This window comes from Lutra lutra, chromosome 5 (assembly GCF_902655055.1).
Source record: "Lutra lutra chromosome 5, mLutLut1.2, whole genome shotgun sequence".
Lineage (NCBI taxonomy): Eukaryota > Metazoa > Chordata > Mammalia > Carnivora > Mustelidae > Lutra > Lutra lutra.
The window spans coordinates 25,688,074-25,713,746 of NC_062282.1; the positions used below are offsets into that span (position 1 = coordinate 25,688,074).

Genomic DNA, 25,673 nt, shown 5'->3' on the forward strand with positions numbered 1-25,673 from the left:
ACTGAAATACGTAATAGGCAGGGGCCCAGTGATGTTCCTAAAGTATTTAGGCCCTTCCCTAGAATGTTCTGGAAAGTTCTCCCCACCTCTGGCTTTCTTTGCCATCAGTAAGGCTTTTTAGCAGTGCTAGAACCGGAGCTCAAGAGTCTTGATATTGGAGCATGTGAAGGCAGAGAGGGTGGCTCCCACATCCTTCAGCAGGTAGTGGTGGAATCTGGGAAGACTCATGACCACACAGCTGCCCGAGAGTCTCCCCGTTGCCGATAGTCTCCTGCCATCCTTAAAATCATCATGCCACAACTGTATACACTGTTTTTAAAAGAAGAAAGACAAGACAGAAAGACAGTAGCCCTCCCAGCCTGGCCTGTGTGGCAGCCACCATCTGTGCTGTGGGGAGGCACCTGATTCTGGATTCCCCTGGCATCCCCCAATTCTGCCCTGAGGAAGCCCACCTATAGTGCTAACTCCTGTTGCCATGGCTGCCTCCTGAGGAGAAAAGGCAGATGTGAGGAGATGTGGGAAATGAAGTTACACAGTTCACACAGTCATGTGCCCAAATGGAAAGCATGGTTCCCTCACCCCTCAAAGAGTTATGAACAGAGATGAGGGAGTTGCCTTAAATTGAAATCTACAGATTTTCTTGTGCTGTGGGAGGGTCTCTCAATTATTTTATTTGGAACATAAAGTATTATTTAGGGAACACACATTAGCCTGGAATGACTTTCATCAATTGCTGATTTTAGATGCTTGTAGAGGTCAACTGAGGAAATTGTATTTTAAAAAAGGTTTAAAAAAAAATCTAGTAATATTTCTGGGCATCTGACCTCACAATAACAAGTGTTGGATTTCTTTGTAAGCAAGGCTTTTAAAGATCATTTAAAAATGGATCAAGTTAAGAACCTTATCCAAATAACTAGAAGTGAAGAGGACCGTGGCAAACTCAGAATGTAGCCATGCTTACAGGAACGGACGTAAAAATGCCAGTACCATTGCAGACTTTGAACAAATGTTTTTCTAAGGTGTGAGGAAACCAGAAATATTTCTAAATTAGTGCACACTTACAGGGTTACATAATATCTGTGTATATATTTATGCACATGCAGTTATGTAAATTGTAATATTAATATATTAAATAGCTTAAAGTAAATGTTTTAAATGTTCAGTTTTTAATATCTTCGATGAAATGTTTACATCTAATGATATCGATTTTTCCATTTACATCATCTACATTTATCTAACCAAACCCCCTCCCCCCATATTTTGACTGTTTTCTGATTGGCACAGTAGAGGATCACTTCTGTCTGAGCCACCTTTATCCAACTGAGATGTGTCTTGTTCCCCTCTAACTCTATAGGAAACGCAAACTGATGTCAAGAAGTATTTTTATAGTATACATTGTTTTGTCACCTTGAATCACTGCTTCAGTAATTCTGTTCTTATTTTTACTTAAAGTCCCTTGGTTTGCCAATGCCGAAACAAAACAAAGTGAACAGAAATGCAGAAGATTAAAATGGCTCAAATTTTAATATCGTCTCTTCAATCGGTAAGGGATTTGAATTGGGAAAGCAGTGCTGGCTTATACTTCGGGGTCCTTCTACCTAGACATACAGTATTTGGAGATGCGTGAGCAGGTGAGCGGGGGAAGAGGAGGGCAGGCTCCTGTAGAAAGCTAGAGCATGTGACACTGTTGATGACCATGTGTGCAGAGCTGAGAGCCCATCTGTGGAGAAGTAGCCTACAGAACACAGTCAATCTTGGGCAGCCTGTCAATTGGTGGTTTTGGTGAAACAAGGAGAATTTCCCTCAGGAAGAATCACGGGCACAGGAAGAACAGACCTCACTCCTCTGGCCCTTTTTCATCCTCCATATGCGAGGATGGATGTGTATCCTCCCCACAGAGTATCTGGCCAACAAGAAATCACAGGCCAATAGAGAAGTTTCCACTCAGCAAGAACACATCTCCAACCAGAAGCCACCTTACAAAGAACTTTATCTCCTCATGAGATGGATTTTTCTAGAAAGTAAACACACGATGTGTTTAATTCCTGTATGTCAGTGTTAACTGATGTTTCACAGTCCCATCCCTCCCCCAGAGCAGGCTTTTCTCCCCTTTGACATGTTAACAGGAGTTGTAGCATCATTTCGGTTGCTGAGAAACCATGGTTGCCCCGAAACTTGCAATGTTGGTATTAGTCAAGGTTCTCCAGAGAAATAGAATGAGAAGCAGTGATGTATGTATATGAGCAGGGGGTGTTATTTTAAGAAGTTGGCTCATGTGACTGTAGGGACTGGCAAGTCTGAAATCGGTATGGCAAGCCAACAGGCTGGAAATTCAGGCAGGGTTTCCATGGTACAGTCTTGAGAATAATCCCTTCTCCTTTAGGAAACCTCAGTTGGATGAGGCCCACCTGCCTTCTGGAGAGTAATCTGCCTCATGAGACGTTTACTGACTGAAATGTTGATCACGTCTTAAAAAATAACAAAAACAGAATACCTTCACGGCAACATCTAGACTGGTGTTGGACCAAACATCTGGGTACCATAGTTTAGCTGCATTGACACATAAATTAACCATCACGTTTGGGATCAACAACTGAATTTATGTCTGCCCTATTTATATGCTGTATTTTGAATAAGACTATATATAGATAATAAGATTATTGATATATTTGAATAAGATTATAGATAATCAAGAAAATACTCTGTGGGTTGGTAGGGAAGTTTATGAAGAAAATCTAGATTGAACATTTGAGTTTTGAGAATTCTTTCTAAAAAAACTTAAAAGACAGAGAACATGCAAAAGTAATCTAGCGAACACCCATCCATATTCCTGCCCCTCGGGTTTAATGGTTATTATTAGTATTTTGCCTTAGTTGCTTTTAGGGTTTTCTTAAACAAAACACGAGTCGCAACTAAAGTTTCTTTTGCCCCCTCCCCATATTTCCTTCCAGTTTAATACATATCCTTCCAGACTAAATTTTAGATATTTAAATACTATAATTTATACATAAACATAGGCATCTTAATGTTTGTCATATTGCATCTTGCTTTTTACTCTTTTTTTTTTTTTTTTTTTTTTTTGAGATCTGGCCAGGGCAATAGAGTCATTCATTTTAACTGCCTTTTCTGTTTTAAGAAAATGCTCAGGGCACCTGAGTAGCTCATTTGGTTAAGTAACTGATGCTTGGTTTTGGCTCAGGTCATGATTTCAAGAGTCATGAGATTGAGCCCTGCATCGGGCTCTGTGATCAGCGGGGAGCTGGCTTGAAGATTCTCTCCCTCTGCCCCTCTCCCCACTCGTGCTCACTCTCTCTCTCAAGTAAATAAATCTTAAAAAAAAAAAAAAGAAAGAAAAGAAAAGTCTCTACCTCTCTTATGTTTCTCATCCAGTAATTTTTCATATTTAAAAGGTGGGCAGTTTTTTGGCTTTCATGTTGAAAATATATGATTTGATCATAAAGTCTAAAGAGAAAAATTTAAGATGGATTAAAAATAAATTTCAAATGGGCTACAGGCCTAGCATTGTATATTAATCTCGTGATTAATATACCCCCATCTCACATCTACCCTACAGTCCCTAAAAATATGGCGTATAGGTAGGTCAGTTTCACAGCTTTCTATTCTGTTCTATTGCTTTGTCTATTCTTACATCAGTATCACATTGTCTTAATTACTATAGTACTTTTTTTTTTAAGATTTTATTTATTTATTTGACAGAGAGATCACAAGTAGGCAGAGAGGCAGGCAGAGAGAGAGGGGGAAGCAGGCTCCCTGCTGAGCAGAGAGCCTCATGTGGGGCTCGATCCCAGGACCCTGGGATCATGACCTGAGCCGAAGGCAGAGGCTTAACCCACTGAGCCACTCAGGCGCCTCACTATAGTACTTTTTAAGGCAGTCCATCCTCTTTATACTTTTTCAAAATTGTCATAGTCAGTCTCAGTTCTATACTCTCCCATATAAATATTAAGATATTTTTCAAATTTCCTAAAAATTCTTGTTGAGATCTTAGTAGAATTTCACTGAAATTATTGATTAATTGGGAAACACTGACTTCTTTAAAATGTGTTTTTCTCCAAAAACAAGATTTATCACTCCATTAATCCAAATCATCTTCTATATCCTTCAGTAAAGTTTTATAATTTCTTAATAATGTTGCTTTTATATTTATCTCTCTCTACTTTATAGTTTGTCTTACCATGGAAACCAAATTTTTTCCTCCTATATTACATTCTCTAGTTACTGCTGGTATAAATAAATAAATACTATTGATCTTTGGATTTGGATTTTTGTTCTTAGCAATCATGCAGCATGTCCTGTTATTTCTAATTGTTTAGAGTTTGGCCTTGATAATTAAATATAAACTGACTACAGATTTTCACTGCCATTCTGCATTATAAATTTACAATTACATTGTCTGCTACTGAGCATAGTGCAAAGGACCTTGACTCAAAGGATTTGCACTGGATGTCAGGGGACATAAAGTTGAAAATAGTGGGCCACCAGTTCCAGGTGGTGACCAGCCTCAAATTCAATTCTTACAAAATGTTAATGTAAATGCAGCTTTTCAGACTGCTGAGTTCCGATGCCAGACTGTCCAGTTTCTTGTATTGTCACATCCGAATGGCACTGGAAGCTAACTGTGCCTCATATTTCTTTAAAATGGAGGTAGTAGTATCTATCTATTCATGGCGGATTGTGAGATGCTAATGAGTTATTGCATATGCCTGGCCCAGTTTGAACTTTCAGTAAGTGTTACCTCTCTTATTGTGAGATATCCTTACTGAATTTTTTATCTTCAGGTATTTTGAAATCTCTCAGATATGTAGCATAAGACTGGTATTAGTTTAGACTCAGTGATTTATCAGAATGTTGACCTTTTCTCTTTCATAACTTGCTTTAAAATGTTTTGCTGGGGTGGTCAGGTCATGATCCCAGGGTCCTGGGATCGAGCCCCGCGTCGGGCTCTCTGCTCAGCAGGGAGCCTGCTTCCCTTCCTCTCTCTCTGCCTGCCTCTCTGCCTACTTGTGATCTCTGTCAAATAAATAAAATCTTTAAAAAAACAAAAATAAAAAATAAAATGTTTTGCTGTGTTCACTGTAATCCTATCACTTCCAGTAAGAGCATGCCTCGTATCATACCGCAGGTCTCGGGGCTCCTCCTCTGTTCGCTGGAAATGCTCTCTGACCCACACCTCCCACAGTGGCCTTTTTTTCTTGGTCCCACATGACTAGTTCCATTCCTTCCTGGTGTCTCCATCAACCACCCTGGCTTCTGAGACTTTTGCTGTAAAGCACTGTTCTTCTCTTCATCAGACCATCAGAAGAACACCCTCAGAAGTCTGGAAACCTGGATGGCATTTCTTGCTGTAAGGCTTTTGGGCCTCTAGTGGTCAAATGGCCTCAACTTATTTTAGAATTTGGTAGAAAATAGCTAACCCAGTGTCTAAATATCTGCTTTTGTACACCCTGCTGTTGGCTGCCTGACACAGTAGAGACGTGGCCCTGTGGAATGATAAAGGTGGCTACTAGTTGGGCTGTGACATTGACATGGTCATTCACTGGGGCTGGCCACCCATTTATAGTCTAAGTCCTGTCTGGACAAGAGTGCCCGGTGAGTATTAAGAGTTGAAATTGCTCCTCAATTATGACCCACCGAGTTGTTTCGCACTCTGTGTTTTAGAGAACCAAGGCTGAGGTGAGGGCAACTCCAATTATTCTGAGAACTTTCTTCTGAGTCTCTTCTTAGCAGGAGATGATGAGCATCAGGGTTAAGAATAGTCAAATTAGTTTTAGCAAGAGGCCAACAAGGTTGTTTCATGCCTGCGTTTTTGTTGTCTCCTTCTCTTCCAGCCTCTACAACATTCAGAGATTCAGAGATATGTAACAGTGGGGGATTTTATTTCTTCTCAGAGCAGATTTTAAATGTTTTTCTGCTCAGCACTACTCTTTGTCCTCAGTATCTTTGTTAAATATAGACAATCTGGGAGTTTTCTTCTGAGATGAAAAGAAGGGTGCCTCCAGTGACCAAGCGGATCTGGATGTGATTCAGTCCCTAGATTTGACATTGACTCCTCTAAAGGTGGGCTTGTGAGACGACTCAGACTTTCTCCAGCAACATCTGACTTTAAAAGACCAGAGTAAGGTGGGTATTTTTATTTCTGATTTATACTAAAATCCATGAAGGTTTGTCCTGCTTTGGCCAATTTGAAGACACAGATTGTTCCATTATGATTTCCGTCTTTCGGGATGCGTCAAATTCTACAACACATTCTCCAGTCGCCCGTGTCTCAACATTCTGCTCTGAGATGCGCTTCCTCCCTGCTACAGTAACCACTTCTGTGAATGGGTAGGAGGCAAACATGTTCAGAATTCTATGAACAGAATGTTTGTTCTTTTTTGCTTTTCCAGAGTGGCGTTGGCCAGTGTTCTCATTGGCAGAGATCAGAATTTGATCTGTAGAAACCCTATTTTGATTGGCTATAGGGCATTTATAACCCCGTAGCAAAATACCAATGTATGAAATGGTTATTGTTCCCTGGACCGGGGAGGGGGTGGGCGGGCTGGGCCAGAACACATTCTTTGTGATTGCTTGGGAAGCAGATGGGTGTGAAAGTCCCTGCAGCCCAGTCAAGTAAACAGGAGCTGCCATAACCTCAGACAGAGGTAGAAAGGTAGCCTTCTAGCTATGGTTTGGTGTTTTGTTTTGTGTTTTCTTCTTCTGGCTGTGGCCTGGACTGAGATTTCTAATCAGCTGGTTGGCTTTTAACTGAAGGTTCTCCATCAGTCTTCCCCTCTATGGCCTAGCAGTTCCAAGACCTGCATTTAATATTTGCCATTACAAAGTAGATTTGACTTGCTTTGTAAATTAGGGTTATTCTCTCAAGAATGTATTTTTAATAATGTTGGCTCATCTCATCCCACTTCCTCATATTCAATAGTGTTTAGTCTACTCTCCCCCTACCTCATTCTGGGATGCAAAATACCATCCTAAAGGTTGACAGCTCTGCAGACCTGACAACTAGTGTAACAAACAACAGTGATTCCATGCGTGTGGCATTGCTAAGCAACTTACAGTCATTGACACTAAACCTGAAAACTTAAGAGGCTCAGGCCCTCTTACTGTGTCCTCTTGACAGATGAGGAACCCGAAACTTGGGCCCTACAATTGCTTAACCTCCTCAAGTTCCCACAGTCGGTAATTAGTTCTCCAATAGGTGAGAGAAAGACCTAGGACTGGAAGCTCATTCCATCTGCACGAGGTTTTGGAAAGGGACCTCCAGGTCCTAAATGTCCTGAAAAACAGGCAAAATAACTGGAAGCCCAAAGAATTCCATAAGTAGGGAGGAGGAGGAGGAGGAGGAGGAGCGTAGTCCTGTGTTCTCGGCAGCATTGCTCCCAGTTATTCCGCTTGGATTTTCATGACCCTGATCGTCCTCCTTCCATCTCACTCTCCAGGCCACCTGCTAATGGATGGCTGTTCTAGCAGTGGTTACATTGGTACATGCAGTTGAAATGTCTTAAAAGAGCAAATTGGATCACTTTCTGCTTGTCTTTAGCTCTAGTGAATGGTTTGGGAGGCAAATATTTATTGAGACCTATAATTTGGCAGGCCTGGTTCTGAGTCTTAGAGATCCAGGAGAGAAGGACGGACAGGATTCCTCACTCTCATTTAGCTTGTAGTCTCGTGGGGAGAAACAGGAAGTTGACATAAGCCTGTGTAACTAGAAGGCAGCGATAAATGTCTTTTTAAGTTGAGTTTCTGTGTGAAATTATCTCTGTTTATTTAATTAGCATCTTACTTTCTTTTCCTTTGGTGGGAGAAAAGTACATGGCTCAGGTGCCAAAGAGCTGAGTTTTGTTGTCAGATCAAATTGGAATGAATCTAGACTGAATTTAAAGACTGCACTGGGTTCCTAGGACTGGAATGGACACCTTAGTTCTGGTCTTATTTGTTAGGAGGCCTGGAGCTGCTCCATCTAGCAGCCCTTATCCTGTATTTCTTCATTTGTTATGTGAGGGGGTTGGATTGGATCTGTGATTTCCATCTCTGCTCTTAAAAGCTCTGAGGAGTCCCTCAAAATCCAGGTGGGGGAGTTGGTGGGACCTTAAGAGGCTGGTTCATCCTCAGCCAGAGCAGTTTTGCTGTTGCCTGTCTGTTATCGGGGGTTCCCCTGGATTGGAGAAAGGAACCTATTGCTGAAAAGAATAATTTGGAAGCCACTGTATTGTGGATTGGAAACCACCCTGGTTGTGGGAAAATTCCACGAGCAAAGTTTAAAAAAAAAAACAACTGAGAGAGATGTATAAAACATAGATAATAGATGGTGGATAATCAGAATATGTAAAAACCTATAAATAAGGGGGGAAAGCAAATGACCCAAAAGAACATGGGCAAAGAAATAGCAAATCACAGAAGAGAAAATGGAGATGACCAATAAACATATGACAAAATGCTTAATCTCTCAGGTAATCAAGGAAATGCCATTTAAAGCAGTGGATTTTGTTCTAGAACTGTCCACCATCCAGTCTGGATCATGTCAGGCTTCAGGTGAGGCTTAGGCAAAAATTAAGACAATGGCAGAATCAGGGGTGGGTAAATTAGGGAATGAGCGCTCCCATACCGCCTGTGGGAATAAACTGCCACAGGCATTTTGTCAGTATCAAAATTGCGTATTTGCTTTGGCCCAGGGATTTCACATCTAGGGTTATCTAGGGTGGTCTAGCAAAATACTTGCATCGGAACCTATATTCACTCCAGAACTGTTTAAAAGGCGAGGATTTGGGGGGGTGGGGAATGAAGATTAAACATTAGTGTAAGAATGAATAAACAAACTCTGGTAAATCCACATGGTCTAGTACTATATGGCAGTTTTAGAGAATGAAATATGGGTCTCTTTGTGTAGCTAGAACGAGCTCTAAAACATCGTCAAACGGAGGGAAAAGCGCGGTGTAGAAGGGTAAGTGTAATATGTAGCCAATTAAGGCAAGCGATACATCTTTTCCCTATCTGCGTATAACAGAATGTAAATGCTGCCTCCAGAAGGTCTAGATGAAAAACAGAAAATAGTGGTTATTTTGGGGGAATGAGAGTGGAATTAAGGAGGAAATGAAGGCTTAGCTATAGAGTTCGGGCGAGTGCAGAGAGAATGTACCCATACAGACCCGAAGCAGTTTGCAGCTTTGTCGAACCCAGGCACTGGGGCAGAGGCGCTCTAAGACGGTGGAGGCTCAGAGGCGGGGCTCGCTTGGGCCCGCCCTGCCCTTGCCAAGTCTTGATGGGCCTCCAGCCGGCCTCTTCCTTCCCTGCCACTCCTTCTTCCTCCCAGCTTGCCGGGCCTGTTGCCCGGCCTCCCTTCCTCTCTCCTCCTGCGTTGAGGATCCGTCAGCTGAAGAAATTCCTCCCTTTGCCCTTTCACCCTTCTGAGAACTGTGGGCTGGCTGAGGACCAGCACACTCCCTGCAGGAAACTGCTTCTGTGAAGGATCCTGTGACGCGTGGGCCCTCTGCCATGGCTTGGGACCTTTGCCACGTCCCTGGGTGGAATTCACTTCTTGCATTTAGGACCAAGTGACTACCCACGCCAGGCCCAAAAGTACTAATGCTTCAAGTAGGTTCTGTCAAAGCCTATGAATGTCCACTGCGTACAAGACTTTGTGCCAGGCTGTAGGCTCATGAGTTCTTGAATGGGCACATCCTTTCTGTGCCTAGTTGCTAAAATTTTGATATGAGCTGGACTCATTCTTCCTTTGGCTTGCCGTCTGTTGACCGCTCTGATATGTTCTGGAAATCCTATAAGCCTGTTGGAGAGTGGGTGCTCTAAGTTTGGACTTAGTAGTTTCTAAATAGTCTAAAACCTGTACCCCTGGGGCTAAAAATACATTATATGTTTATAAAAAATTTTTTTAATTTAACTTAAAAAATAAATAAATAGTCCAAAACACAGATGCATACATGCATACAATATATGGGGAGTGCAGGGGCAGTGACCGAGTAAGAATTGTGTTAAGAAAATGACTCTTGCCTCAGAAATGCTTGGAGTGAATTTGGGGCTCTGGAGACTCTCAGGGGCGGGACTTCGGGTATTGGTGGAAGGGATCACATTATGAATCTGCGAGCAGTTTTCACTCATTCACGTGCTGTATCTCATTTCATTTTGCTTTCTGAGATTGGGAAGCAGACCTGAGGTTGGAGGGGGTTATCGAGACAGCAGCTTTTCGGATAGGAACTGGGTTTTTTATTGTTTTGTTGTTGTTGTAGGTTGGTTGATTGGTTTTGTTTTTTGGGTTTTTTTAATTTAAATTTTGTGAGTTAACACACAATGCCATACGTGAGGAATTCAGTGATTCGTCGTCACTTACATATGACACCCAGTGCTCATCACAAGTGCCTCTCTAATGCCTCTCACTCATCTCGCCCATCCCCCACCCACCTCCCTCCACCGACCCTCAGTTTGTTCTCTGTCATTACGAGTCACTTATGGCTTATTTCCCTGTCTTTTTTTCTCCCCCCTCCCCCCAATAGGAACTGTTTTAACTGCAGAAAAGTACCACTCCTGAGATCCAGGAGTCCGCTTCCCTTGTCTCGCTTTGCTTATTATCTTCCGTTGCCCATTGTTCTTGTGGAACAATGGGACTGACGTTTTCCATAGGAGTCTGTCACAGTTGAGTATAGTTGCACAGAGAACTGTCCTTTAGAAGGACGAGGTCGAGATGGCCACGGGCACACATGCAGAGGCCCGCACACACCCACGCTCTGTTTTAGAACTTTCGCTTTTCTTTGGTTTGAGCCGTCAGTTTTATATGTTTTTTTTTTTAAACTTTTTCTAAAGGAAAAATAAAATATATTGGCCTACTGAGGGCCACACAGAGCTCGGAAAGGCCACATAGCTGAGGGCAGTGAGAGCGGGGTTAACCCCAAACACACATCAGAGGGAAGCACGTCTGTTTTCCAAGCCTGACTTCCAGAGCTGCTGCTGTTTCGGCCCATCTGAAGCCTGGGATTGGGAAGGAGCAGCTAGTGCCCATGGACGTTTTCCTGAACAAGAGAATAGGGTTGGGTTGCTCAAGACCAAAGAGTAGGTTGTTTGAGGTAGTGATCTCTGTGGGGTAACTGTTAACTGGCTGGTTTACACTCCCGAAGGCATGTTAAATTATTTCGGGGGGCGAGGGGACGAGTGTTTCTCCAAGCATGTCTAAAGTAGCCGGCACACAGTGTAGTCGGTAACCCACTGTTGATATAACTTTCCTTAATGCTTCATCATTGACAGGGAGAGGTCAATAGCTTAACTGATTTGAATTGCCTGCTGCTTGGAAATCTTTATGGTAAAGACCACGAGGGATAGGAAGATCAACAAAGATACCATCGGTCTGGGATCTCGCACACAGGGCCTAGGATCCCGCCATTGAGGAGAGCCGTCCCACTGGATGATGGATTAACAAATGTTGGGCGAAACAGGGATGGCCAGAGTCAAGACACTCTAATGCATGGAGCTGGGGAAAACTCTAGACCAACCTCTCACTGCTTCTTAGTGCCTCTCCTCCCCGTGTCCCCTAGTCACACACATTTTGTGAATTGCTCTATTGTTTGTCTTTGAAAAGATTGATTTATACATTTGTACAGAAAATCCCAGGGCCTTTTCCTCTTAATGCTATAAAGTTGCTATTTAATGAGGCATTGGGAAGGCCACCCAGCCACTTGAAATCCAAAGTGTCACACTGAAGGATTGTTACCAACAAGTATTTACATTGGAGCCGTGGTTTTACTTTCCCTTGGCAATTGATTAATTTACTGCAAGAGCCAATAAATCCTTGGCCAATGAAGAACAGATTGGAGGGGAGGAGCTTCTGCCATTCCTAAAAAAAGGCCCCTTTTTTTAGGAATGCTTTTAACCTTTGGCCGTTGGCAGGACTGTGTCCTTCGGTTTTATTAAATAGTTGGAACTGGCCATTGGGGGGCGCTGTAAGAAAAGGCCTGTCAGGTGGGAACGACGAGCCGAGGTCTCCCTGGTCTCTGGATTTGCACAAACCTAACACTCCTGTTGAGAGAAGGTTTCAAAATGCATTTTCTTAAAAGTAGGTCTGTGTAAATAATAGATTAGGTCTGAAAGAGTGATCTGAGTATTAGAGGCAGGGTAGCTGTGGGAGAAAAGTCCCCCACTGGCCCGTGCCTGTTTTATGTGATGGGAAGAAAAACTCAGCTGCTTTCTTTGGAAGAAAGCCTACTTGTTGCCCTACTGTGTCAATGTAAAGGGCTTCTCTCTTTGTGGGTGTGAAAATACATGTGGATCATTGCCTTCCTGAGCATTTGACAGGGCTGGGGTGTTCTTTTCTGGGTTTTGTCTTGTTTTCGTTTGGTTTGGGGAGAGAAATTCGAAAGAGGCTCTGGAGCAGAGCCGCCTGATAGAATTTTCCGGATGATGGCAGCGTTCTCTTGTCTTTGGTGGCCAGCATGAGCCACTAGCCACGGGTGGCTATTGAGCCCTCAGAATGTGTGACCAAAAGATTGAATTTCTTATTTTAACGAGTGTAAGTTTAAATAACCTCATGTGATGAGTGGGTATCACTGGGTAGTGCCATTCTGGAGGGCTTCTATGCTTTTTCTGTGAAAACTCTAAGCTAATCCCCTTTAACTTTCACAGCCTGCTTGGGCGGGGTGGGGGAGGTCTTTGGTAGATAGTCTATTCCCAGTGGGGAAAAATGAAGAACTCAAGACCCAGAGGTGCCAAAGGACAGGTTCAGGTCATTGACTAATGAAACAGCAGAGCTGGGACTAGGACCAGAGCCTCTCTCTGCCTTGAGTCCTCTAACAGCCCCTCCGAGCCCAGCTTTAGATGTTAATTAGAAGTACGACTTAGCAGGGGACCCCAACCACAAAGGGAAGCCTTGCGGAACATCTGGAATCTTGGCTAGGAGCTGTGTATTTAATCTTCTTCTTTAAAATCAAACAGGCTTAATGAGCAGCGGGATTTGGGAAATGCCTCTGGGCCCTTAAATCCAGGGAGGAGTTCCTCTGGCACCAGAGGAAATGGGCCAGACAGGTGAAGCACTTCCCTCTTCCCTCCGGCCCCCTTTACGTGGCCCTGTCTGTGACGATTACAAGTGGGAAAGGACCCGTGGAGACTTGTGGTTCTAGTTTCCTATCCTTAATGCGCTGTAAAAAGGCCAGACCCCAGGACAAATGGCATACACTCGGATAATCCTGATTTTATCAGTGCATCTGGCGGCCGTGTTCACATGCCCCTTGCTGTCGTATAAACCAGAACCTTCAACGCCAAGGCTGTTAATTGGCTCCATCCTCACCTTCTCCAGTTCCCGCTACTCCTCCATCCTTGAGGACCATTAGAAAAACTCGGGGATTTTTCCATTTCAAAGGGGCACCTTAGAGGGAGTGGTTTCATGGGCAGAATTCTGAGCCGTGGAGCACTAACATCTGGGTTGGAACAGTGAGCACTTGTCAGTATCACTGATTCTCCGTGGTTCTGCTCTGGATTTCATGTCAGTGCGGCATTCCCTCTGCCTCCTTCGAGCTGTTACCAGCTGCACCAGCATCCACACATGCCAGCGTGCTCAGAGAAAGCCAAGTCCTTATACTGTTATCAAAGGATTGACTTGGGATGCCTGGGTGGCTCAGCTGGTTGGGCATCTGCCTTCAGCTCAGGTCATGATCCCAAGGTCCTGGGATTGAGTCCCACATCGGGCTCCTTGCTCAGCTGGGAGCCTGCTTCTCCCTCTCTCTCTGCCTGCAGCTCCTTCTGCTTATGCGCTCTCTCTGATAAATAAATGAATAATCTTTTAAAAGTTTCTTTCAAAGGATTGACTAGATAATTAGAAGGGAAATCTGTGACAAATTAAACTTCCTTGCCTGCTTTCTAATTCTTAAACTGATACCTGGATTACCTGCTTCTCACTCAGTCTGTGCATCTGCCCAGCCACCAACCTCCCTGCCTCTCCACCTACAGTAATACAGCAGATAGTGAGGAAAGGACTTGAAAAATATACAAACAAAAATGAACAAACAAACCCCATAAGAACCAACAGCCAGCATCCATCAACTGTCTCTTGAGAGGGTAGTGATTGGATTTGTCATACAAACTCATGCACTTCTGTGAGTGCAAGGGGGCACTCATAATTATACTGGGATAACTGGTTTAAAGCGGGATGTCCCAAGGGAAACAGGACAGGTAGAGTATCTGCTGTGTGCCAGGCACTGTGCTAACCTGGGATACACACAGATAATGAAGACGTAGCTGCTTCTCACCAGGAACTCACAGTCTGGCAGGGAGACAGGGACATAAAGAAATGAAATATTGGGGAACTGAAATCGAAACAGAGGTGTGCACAAGGTATTGGGGCAGGAGGAGGCAATGGAGAGGGCAAGGGAGGGCTTTCTAGAAGAGAGTAGGGACAAATTAACTATCGACTTTCCATCCATTCACCAGGAGGGATCTTGAGACCTGCCCTTGTTGGGGTTATTAGTGTAGGCCTTGATAGACTCACATATTGGTGAAGACCGTGTATTCCAGGAGTCATCCTTAAGATCATCCCATACCCAAATTACTGTATAGTCCAGGATGGACTGTGGTTTGTATAAAACTAAAATATGTGGATAATGAATTCTGATGGGTATAGGTGACCTTTCAGTAGAGTAATAGTAAAGTGATTAGTTAGGTCTGAAGTCTGTTTTAAGAATTAAGTTGAGGGGCGCCTGGGTGGCTCAGTGGGTTAAGCCGCTGCCTTCAGCTCAGGTCGTGATCTCGGAGTCCTGGGATCGAGCCCCGCATCGGGCTCTCTGCTCTCTCGGGGAGCCTGCTTCTTCCTCTCTCTCTGCCTGCCTCTCTGCCTGCTTGTGATCTCTCTGTCAAATAAGAAAAAAAAAAAAATCTTAAAAAAAAAAAAATAATTAAGTTGAGCTGTGTAGGTTCTTCTGATACTGGAGGCTGTCGAATTCTTCAGCAGGGATGTGTATGTCTGTGTGCTGCAGAGCTACTAAAAATGTCACACTAGTTAGAAAACATTGATTTAAGTATTTTTTAGCATAAAGTTACATAGACCCCAAATTCTCCAGTCTAGTTGGGAGGTCAACAGCGTGCACTCTAAGGGTGCTGCATGTGGGTAAAATTTGCATTTTGACCAAAAGAAATATAGCCTTGAGCCTCCCCTAAGCTCTGGACTTGGTGGGCTGCAGCTCCCTATCCTACTGCTGAGTGGGTCAGAAGGGGGCACGATGATGGAGTGTGTGATTCCAGCCATGGTCTCATTCACATTTTCCCGTGGTTGTCTACGTACGAGATATGGACGAGACTGGGCTGTTTCCTGACTTGATCTTTTTTTCCCTTCCCAGCTTTTACATATTGTACTAATAAAATAACAATTTAAAAAATAATTTTTAAAAGGGAAAATTCTACCAACCAATATGTATCAACAATCGTTTGCCTTTCTAGACTCCTGTCCGCATGTATATTTATAATAACATAGTTATCATTGTAGAGTATCCTGAATTTATTTTATTCTGGTTTTACCAGACCCTGAAATTAAGTTTGGGAAGAGCTCGTTGTACCTAAAGGATCTCAAGGTGGTGTCCTGAGAAGGGCTCCTTGAATCTTTAATGATGATTGAGGGAAGCGTCCCAGAAGGCAAAGCGAAGGTTCTCTCAGATGCTGAAGGGTCTCTCAGCTTCCCGCCACATCGCCTCACTGTTGGGCCGCTCTGTCGGTGACACAAATGCTTTGTAGCTACCATTTCTCTTTTTTTTTGGCAAGTCACCTTCAGCTCACCAACATGGCTTCTGTTGGGGTTTTTGTATTTGTCAAAATGAGATCTTCTCATTTGTCAGAGCCAATGGAATGACTTTAAGGTCTGCCTAGCACCCGACATGAACATGTGGTAAATCTGCTTCGTCTTTGTTTTCATTCAACCACAAAGTGAGCCCATCTCCCTGGATAGGGCAGCTCTCCCTCTTCCTCTCCTCACTTCCACTCTGCTCCTAACCCTTCCCAGAGACTGTAGTATTTATGCCTGGCCTCGGGCCTCTCTCACGTCCTGAATTGTTCCTTTCTTCATGACCCTGGATAACAGGCTCTGTCTTCCTGTCCCTGTCAGGGAATTAGCTTTACTGACTACTGGTGGCGCACCAGGACTTTTCAGTACATTCTGACACGTGCTCCTTCCGACAACACTGTGGCATACCTGCTCGTTCCATTTCACTAATGAGGAAACCAGAAGTTAGAATTGAAGAAACATGCCTAAGGACACAGATCCAGTAAATGGTTAAGATCCAGAATTGGCTGATTTCAAACCCTGTCACTTTTCCATGGGACCAGGCTTGCCACTGACCCTCACTTTGACACCTCCCAAGTGCTGTGACAGAAAAGGAAGAAAAACTCTGCGGCACTAGGCAAAGTGTGTGTGTGTGTGTGTGTGTGTGTGTGTGTGTTCGTGCCTAAAGTGGTATCCATTGAGCAAGGAAGCTTTATTTGTCCTCATCAGCTCGGTTCCTGGTGGTAACCATGGACAGAGTTAGCCCGTGGTTAAGTCCTAGGTGACGCACTTGCCTCATCAAACTCCTATTTGATGATCTCTTGTGATTCTTTTTTTTTTTTTTTAAGATTTTTTTTATTTGACAGAGATCACAGGTAGGCAGGCAGGCAGAGAGAAAGGAGGAAGCAGGCTCCCTGCTGAGCAGAGAGCCCGATGCGGGGCTCCATGTGTGGACCCTGAGACCATGACCTGAGCCGAAGGCAGAGGCTTTAACCCACTGAGCCACCCAGTGCCCCCTTTGGTGGTGATTCTTCCTTAACTCCAGCTGCCCAGGATCATGGTTCAGTGCTTGCCTGGGCTTGCCCACCTCACCAGGGTTTTTTGCTTTGGACTTTACCCAGCCTCTGCCTCTAATCGCATAGAATGCATTCACTCTAAAAAAGTTTATTGAACACCAACTAGGTGCCAAAGCCCTGGGTTAGGAGCTGGATATTAATTCAATATAAGCCATCAAGTAGGTTAAAGCTATGATTCTCAAGCAAGGGTTTCTAAATCTTTAGATGCATAAAATTTTTTAAAGTATTCATTACAATAATCTTTTTTAAAGTATTTTGCCAGTTAGTAAGAAAAAACTCCTCTTTTGTAGCAATGATTTGCAACCAAAAGATACAGCAATAAAAGAAGATTTTACACTCTTAAGTCAGTATTATTCAAAGTGACATCTGTGGATGTATGGTAGGGGTCTGATAAGATTTTTTTTTTCTTTTAAATTGGTATATGGTTACCTCTGTGTGAAAAATGCAAGGTTAAAACATTTTTCCTCCTGCGGGAACATACTCATATTTATTTTGTAAATTTCTTTTAAGATTTTATTTATTTATTTATTTATTTATTGGAGAGAGAGCAAGGGGAAGGGCAGAGGGAGAGGGAGAGAATCTCAAGCAGACTTCATGACAAGCCAGACACAGGGCTTGGTCTCATGAACCTGAGACAACCATGACCTTAGACAAAACCAAAAGTCAGACGCTCAACTGACTGAGCTATCCAGGTGCCTCAAAAATACTTACATTTTAAAAGACTTTCTGAAATAATATCTAAACCAGTGGATTAACTCACATTTTGGAATTTAGGGCCCCAGGATAGCATCAGACTGACGCAGGAGATATTTCTGGGAAAGTAAGCCTGGGGGCCGCTTATGGCAGCGTGCAAACGGTGAGCCTGCGTTTGGAGAAGCCGGACAGTTTGGGTTGTTCTTCATGTCCTCTGTGAAACTTCCCCAGCTACTCACCGTGATCACTGCATGATCTCGGGGCTCCGAGTGTCCTGCATGGCTGTGCTACGGCTGCTCTTGTTGTCTGATGTTTGGGGTAAGTCAGGAGTAACACAGGTCAGGAGATGCTTTGGCTGAAGCCGCACTTGAGACCCCCGTTTAGGACTGACCTCAAGACTTCTCACTTCCTCTAACGTTACCGAGTGTTTTCCGTTGGTGTGAAGATGTTTTCTTTTCAACAACAATTCTCAATCTCATTAAGTACAGGAAAGACGAGTAAGAAACATTCAAATGCTACAAGGTCTCATTCTGAGTGGTTCTTGATTCACGGGTGTATCATTTGTCTTCACCCTTGGTGGAGGCGGTAGGGGTGGGTCTGGGGAGGGACTCATCATTTGTTTCCTCCCTGGAGTTGGCTATATTATAGGCATTTTATTCCGAGAACTGAAATAAATCACACCCCAGCAGTATAGAGTACACTAGGACGCAGAGCTGGGTAGCCTCAAAGCCTTTTGCTCTCCCCTCAGACTGAGCTAGCCTTTATGGACCTGGCCACTGCTGTCATTTACCCTCTAATTGCACTAATGACTGACGTGAAAGTGTGGACATACAGGTGTAAGGTAAGGCTTCAGGGTCGTGAGCCCTGTGCAGTGAAGCCCTAGAAGGGGCAGTGGCAGAAAAGCCTCCTCCAGCCAGTTTCCGGGGACCAAGGACACTGATGGAGTGGACAGAAGGCGCCCACACTGGGCTGCTGCTGTCCGAGCTGTTGAGCGCAGGTGGGGGCTTCGTGGTGTTAGCACAGAAGTCCTCTCCGGGACCTGCTCTTGCCGGTTTCCTTCCAAGCGGAGTGTCCACTTTCCACCGCAGCTGTCCATAAGCTGTGGGCATGACTGCCCTCAGGGACTTGTTTCTGCTGGGGTATGTCACTTGCTTGGAACTGTGCTCCCGTCATCCCAGTGGAAGTAGGTCTGCATACATAGCATGGGGACACTGAGCCTTGCTGAACTGCCTCCTAGCCCAGTCCTTCTGGGCTCCAAGGGAATCACCAACCTGCTCACCCAGGGTGGCTTTTTGGGTCAGTCCTAGGGATAGACGAAGTCTCTCTTCTCCACAAGAAGTCTATCTTCTCATGGAAAGGCAGCAGACTTCTTGCTTTTTGCTGGTAGGTCAGCTTCCTGCTGACCATCCAGGGACGGGAGGATTCTCTCCTCTCTCCCGGGATTAACAGGATGGGCTCCAAGGGCCTGGGATCTCGTCCGGGCCCTATCGTGTACTGGCCACCTAGACCTGGGTGGGTTTCTTAGCTTCACTGAGTGGTTTTACATGTAAATTGAGAATAGTAACTATGCTTCCCGCTCAGATTTGTTGTGGGCTTACATGAAAGAATGCACACGAAGCCAGTGACACGCTGACCCGCAGCAAATGATGCAGGAAACGACGGTGGCCGGGAGTCGGAGAATGGCAGAGCGTGAGCAAATGGGATGGTGGTTGTGTGGCCGCACATTTGCCTCCTCTGGAGGCTCCTCTCAGTTCTGGATTTCAGGGAGGTGTGGACAGCCCTGGTGTACCCCCCTTCCATGGTCCTGCAACTGCATTAGACAGAAATTACTCTTGAACACATGCAGTCTTGACTTAAGGGGTTTATGCCTCTGCTGACTCTGACTCTTCCTACACACAGAAAGCTGCCTACGCACAGAATTGTAAAGGGCTCCCCGGTTACTTGGTGGTGATGGAAGTAAGCTTGTCCCCTTGGCTGAAGGGGACAGGCAGAAGGGCCTGGAGGGGGGTCAGCTCCGGACCAGTGGGGGTCTGCTTTTTTGAGAAAGGCGAGGCAGGGTAGGGGGCATGGACACAGGATCCTGCAGGGTCTGGCCAGCCTTTATCACTCTCCATTTGTTTCTGTTGTTGAGCATCTGTCTTCCTTGGCCTGAGGAAGCAAGATCCTGCCAAAACAGAATGGAACTAGAGACCATAATTAGGGAGTTTCACATGTAAGATGCTACTTGTTTATTTCTTGAACGACGGAACGTGGAAGGATTTGGGAGCTCTGGGAGTGCCGAAGCTCTCTCTCTTAATTATGACCTTGAGGAATAGCTAGCTTTAGTTCCTTGAATGTTTCTTTCTTTATCTATATAAAGACTTACTGCATTGACCCCTACTTCTTAGAACAAGGAAACGAAATGTTCTCTTTCTCTCTCTCTTTTTTTTTTCCCTGGGCCCCAAGGTTGGTGTGGAATGTGGACTGAAGAGAAGGGAACACCCAGCAGGAATGCTTTGACTATTGCACTTACTTTCTACTAAAAAGTGTCTTCGTAGATCTTCCTAGACAGATGCTTACTATTCTTATTTTTTTAAAAAATAGTTGGATAATTTTGCTAGTTTTGCCCAAGCACTAATGTGTTGCCAGTTTAGAAAAGAGCATAGGGAGTTGGAGACAAGAGCTGATCTTCTAAGAACTTTGTATTTACCAAGCATCTAAAATATGCATTTGGGGGGAGCCTGGGTGGCTCAGTGGGTTAAAGCCTCTGCCTTCAGCTCAGGTCATGATCCCAGGGTCCTGGGATCAAGCCCCGCATCAGGCTCTCTGCTCGGAGGGGAGCCTGCTTCCCCCTCTCTCTTTGCCTGCCTCTCTGCCGACTTGTGATCTCTGTCTGTCAAATAAATAAATAAAGTCTTTTAAAAAATAAAATAAAATGTGCATTTGGGTTAAGTGCTATCAGAATAAATGACTTTAAGTAACCTAGATCGTTTTAGTTCCTATTGATTTTGCCTGTTTGAAATCTGAGAAGTTAGGAGTTCCCCTCAATCAACCCTCAGTGCCTTCACGAGGACAGATAGTATTAGGGAATACACTTGCCCACATCTGTCCCCCTAGGAGTTTTTCTTCTCTCTCTCTTTTTTTTTAACCCACATATAATTTGCCTATTTAAAATGTACAATTAAATGGTTTTTAGTATATTCAGAGTTGTGCAAACATCATCACTCTCTAATCTTAGAGCATTCTCATTAACCCAAAAAGAAACACTGTACCAATTAGCAGTCACTCCCCCATTCCATCCAATCTCCTAACCCCTTGCATCCACTAAGCGAGTTTCTGTCTCTATAAATCTCTGATTCTGGACATTCCATGTAAATGGAGTCATACAATAGGTGGTCTTTTGTGACTGGCTCCTTTCACTTACCTAGTATAATGTTTTCAAGATTCTTCTATGTTGTGGCATATATCAGAACTTCATTTCTTTTTACCACCAGTTAATTAAGAGTGAATCATGAGCTTTATCAACTGAGCCAGCCAGGTACCCCCATTTTTGAGTATTTTAAAGCAGTGTTTAAATGTGTCTGTTTTAATGCAGCAAAATACAAATAAGAACAACTCAGCAAAGTGCAGCAAAATAATCCATAAATCTTTATCATGATATTTATTCAGCATTGAGTTATGCCATTTCTTACCAGCCTGATTGTTAATAGGATCGTGTTGCATCTTTCTACAAGTGAGAGCTTGGTCAGGGTTAACTTGAGGGAAACAGCCACACTGTTAAAAATCAAGTAAAAGCAGGGCGCCTGGGTGGCTCAGTGGGTTAAACCTCTGTCTTCAGCTCAGGTCATGATCTCAGGGACCTGGGATCGAGCCCCGCATCAGGCTCTCTGCTCAGTGGAGAGCCTGCTTCCTCCTCTCCCTCTCTCTGCCTGCCTCTCTGCCTACTTGCAATCTCTGTCTGTCAAATAAATAAAATCTTTAAAAAAAAATCAAGTAAAAGCTTATTTACTCAACAATCATTCAGTTAAACATTTATTGAATGATGACTATGGGCAAGGCTAGTCATAGTTGACACCCAGGAAATGTAACAGGTTTTTCTTTCTAGGGCCTTTTAAATGAACCTGTATTTGTAAACATGCCAGTACACTGCCTGGAGAAAACAAGAAGCACTGCCGTTAGCATCACCTAGGAGCTACCAAGTAGAAATCTGAGCCAATGTAGAAATTTGAGCCAAGGGACTTTAACTCAAGCAGTAGATGATGAATGGTATTAGAGAAGTCCAGATAAAGAATTCTGGGCACAATTACCCTGAATAAATCTGAGGCTAGAAAAGGAGTAGGACATGGTAAATGTTGCTGCTTGTCTTTTAAATTAGTCTATGAAACTGGGAGTCGTGAGTCGGCCTTCACCTATGGGCGTAGGTGTGGGGAGCGCCCCTTTCCCCTTTCTTTTACAATGGAAGTAGAAATGCAAAGCAGATTTTCCCACTACCTTGCAGGTGTTCTAACTACAGTATAAGTGGTTTGATCATCTCTCCCCTCTTGCACCTAAACCCCAAGGATGCTGGGGAGCTGCTCTTCTTTCTGTTCCAACTAAGCCAGGTCGTGGAACCTGCATCCGTGTTTTGGCCTGTATTTCCCTCCTTTAGGGTTGAGTTCGGTCTACCACTGAAGGATGTTTGCATCTGCCAACCCAGCAGAACCCTGGCTAAACACCATTAAATATAGCCTCATCCTGGCTCCGTGCATATTCTTTTAGTCAGAAATGTGTCGTCTTAAGACGACAGGGAGTTACACCTCTCTGCTGAGCGCTTCCCAGAGTAAGAACAGCTTTATTCAAAAATCGCACGCCTTCAGAGGATGCCAATTTTTGGCATCACCGATTCATAGCATTTTAGATGACTTGAAAGGCTTGGAACAACTCAGTCAGAGCCTGGAGGACATGGCCCATCTGCTAGGAGTAATCTTTGGGTAATCTTTGAGTAATCTTATGTTACCAGATTTTGGGGAGTGTCGGAACGTTTTTGTCTGTTGTTACATCTTGTGTTTCTTCGGTCTGGTTACACATCACCCCACTCTTTTATGTCAGCTCTTTTTTTTTTTTTTTCCCCCAATTGTTGGTTACCTTTAGTAATTCTTACTGGTTTTTAAGAGTGTGTGCATGTGTGTGTGTTGCTAAGTAGGAAATTGAGATAATTTTAACTGAGATTCCACACCAGTTGAAAGATGCCTCATCTTACTGATGTCTTAATCGGTTTGGTTTTAGCAGTGATTTAGGAAATGTATTAAAAGGCTGCTTACAATATCTTGAACAGAAGGTTTGGATTTTTCCACATTTTGATAGTCTGATATCCAATAAGAACTATATTTAATGTTCTAAATTTTTGAGAACTATACGAACTGATTGTGGGTAGAATGCTTGGTGAGCAAGAGTTTGTAATCACATTCCAACAGAACTGAGTACAAGGTCAACATAAAGGGGTTATTTTGTTAGGATGGATGGTTGTCTTTGTTTGACAGTTAAGTTATGATCCCCTCTTGGCACTTTCAGTGGCCTCATTCCTAACCTTTGGATTCTCCTTCATACGTCATAAACATCATAAATGTTTGACAAGCCTTTCAAGGTTATCGTGTATCTCCTTCAAAGAAATCACTGAAACTTCATGGTGTGGAATATCTGGTTAAATTCATCTCTTCATTTCTAGTGAAGTAGAGATAAGACCCGTGAAATAAAATAGAATCTTTTCTGTGTATCACATTCCATGCTTCATGAATGTAGAAAATCTTATTATTTTCATTGGATTTTTTTTTATCCCCATCCCCAGGAAAATGGAGGCATAGTTAAGGTATCGGATAAATACAGTTGGATAACATCTTTAACCATTTCAGAGGTTGTGTATATTTAAGACACATGAGGATATTTTATATTTCCCTCCATTTTATTTTAGTTTGGTTTGATGCTACTTATTTTTGTTTGAAATCTAAAAAAAAAAAAAAAAAAACCAGGAATGGGGTCACAAGAACACTACTTTAAGAGAGCAGGGAAGGATGTTTCTTGATATCCATTTGAATTTTCTATGCCGATGGAAAAAAAACATTTTCTTTTACCACATGTAATGGAATATAAGCCCCACACATAAGTACGAAGATCTACAACAAGGTTTTTGGCCCACATAAATATACAGGAAATAGTATTTTAGGACACTAATAGATAATATTCGGTATACCAGTAATGTAGCAGTATGCATGAAATAGTCATGTCTATAGTATCTGCTTTATTAATTTAATTCACACATATTTAAAATACCACTTAAAATGTTAATGGTCTATTAATTTTGAATATTCCTCCTCACACTCATATCCTTTATAAAGCAAATGTATTCAAACTCAGAGCCACAGTTTAAGTCCAGTAAGTCCATTTTTCAGAGTGGAACAGTTACCTTCATTTCCATCATCACTATTTGAGGGACAGCAATTTTTATATCCACGTACAGTGCTGTCACTGGACCTTTTATCTAGGACCACAAGAATCCATGCCTATATACCCCTGGCACCATTCTCCCACCCTTCATCCGGGACTAACCTGATTTATGAGCTCATTTGCTATGTGCTGAACACGGCATAGATGCTTTACCTGTATTACTTATTACTGTATTATCTGTATTACTTATTCCTCAAAACAACCTTGTGGGAAAGATACCATCATTATCTCATTTTACTGTGGGAATTAAGGTCCAGAGAGGTTAAGAAACTTGCTCAAAGTCACACAGCTCATGAAAGGCAGAGCCAGGATTCAAACCCAGCTATCGGGTACAGGAATTCATGCTTTTGAACCAGCACCTACTCTGCTACAGAGAAATCTAGTACTTAAATTGCAAGGTCATTTCTCCCTGGAATAGTTGTTCAATTCACCATCGAATTTATTTTCCACTTTTATTTTAAACCAGTTCCGACCTCTATAAACACCTAAATCGGTATCAATTGATCTGAGACAATTGTCTTCTCCAAATAGCACTTTATCACCCAAATTAATTGAGAGATTCATAATACAAGTATATAGACTCAAAAGATATCTTCCTCTTTTTGTGAGGATAGGTTTAAGGAAAAAATATCTTATATATTTGACACACATGGTATATTTCTCTATATTAGCGTGTAAGCCAAATCAGTTAGCGAAGATTGTGGGGAAGGGGCAGGCTAGCTGTATTATTTCTGGAACAACTACTGGTCCTTAGGCTCTCCATCAGGCTGTTTACACATATTATCTAGTTTCATTCTCTCCACAACCTTATTAAGTAATTAGCACTGCTCCCATTTTGTAGATGAGTAAACCGAGACTCAGAGTTTATGAGAAACTGGCCCAGCAGACCCAGAGATTGGGCAGTGGGTGGAGATTTCAGCCCGGGTCCATCCCACACGAAAGCCCGTGCTCTGTGGATGACCTCGTGTGTCCTCGCTGGGCACACAGCACTGGGTCGAGAAGGCCGGACTTGGCGCATGTGGGCACCGTGCTGCTCCTGCCAGCTGGCTTCCCCTGTCCTCGCAGCTTCCTTTCATTTCTCTGCTTTCTGCCTTGCTGAGCCCAGCAGGGCTTTTGGCTGCAAACAACAGAAATTCCTGTAGCTAGTTTAAGCAGAAAGGGATGCATTAAAAAATGTTAGCTAGGTGGTTCGTAGAATTTCTAGGAGGGACCAAGTATCAGACTCAGATGTTGCAGAGCCAGGAAAAGAGCCAAACCACATAGCGGGACTGTTCTAGCAGAAAAAGCCCCACCGCTCCAGGCCCAAGACTTTGGGCAGAAAATGCCAGAACCATGCCCCTCTTCCATAGCACTCACCCCAAGGCTCAGTCTCAGTGCATGACCACCTGCCCACTTCTGTAGGCAGGTCTGGGAAAACTAGCTCCTGGGCCTGCACGCTGGCTGCAAGGAAATGTGAGAAATTAGGGTTTTCTGATTCTCTGCTAAATGGGGTTGATGAACCAACAGACAGCTTCTGCCATGCTTAACTCACACCGGTCCTAGCCCCAGCCTTGGCTGTAGCATGCTAAGATCAGATGGGCAGTGTTTGTCCCCAGTACCTGTGCCTTGATGGATATAGAGGGACACTTCCTTGCTCCCCGGAGTGCCGGGCCCAGTTCACCCTGCTCTACTGCTCTGACCATCGTTGGTAC

At 43.6% G+C, this 25,673-nt stretch overlaps 1 protein-coding gene across 1 annotated transcript in view; it reads left to right on the forward strand.

The window, feature by feature from the left end:
• Window positions 1-25,673, forward strand: part of LOC125101068 (PDZ domain-containing protein 2-like) — a 279,856-nt gene that overhangs the window by 181,036 nt on the left and 73,147 nt on the right. The gene's annotated exons all lie outside the window — the stretch shown is intronic.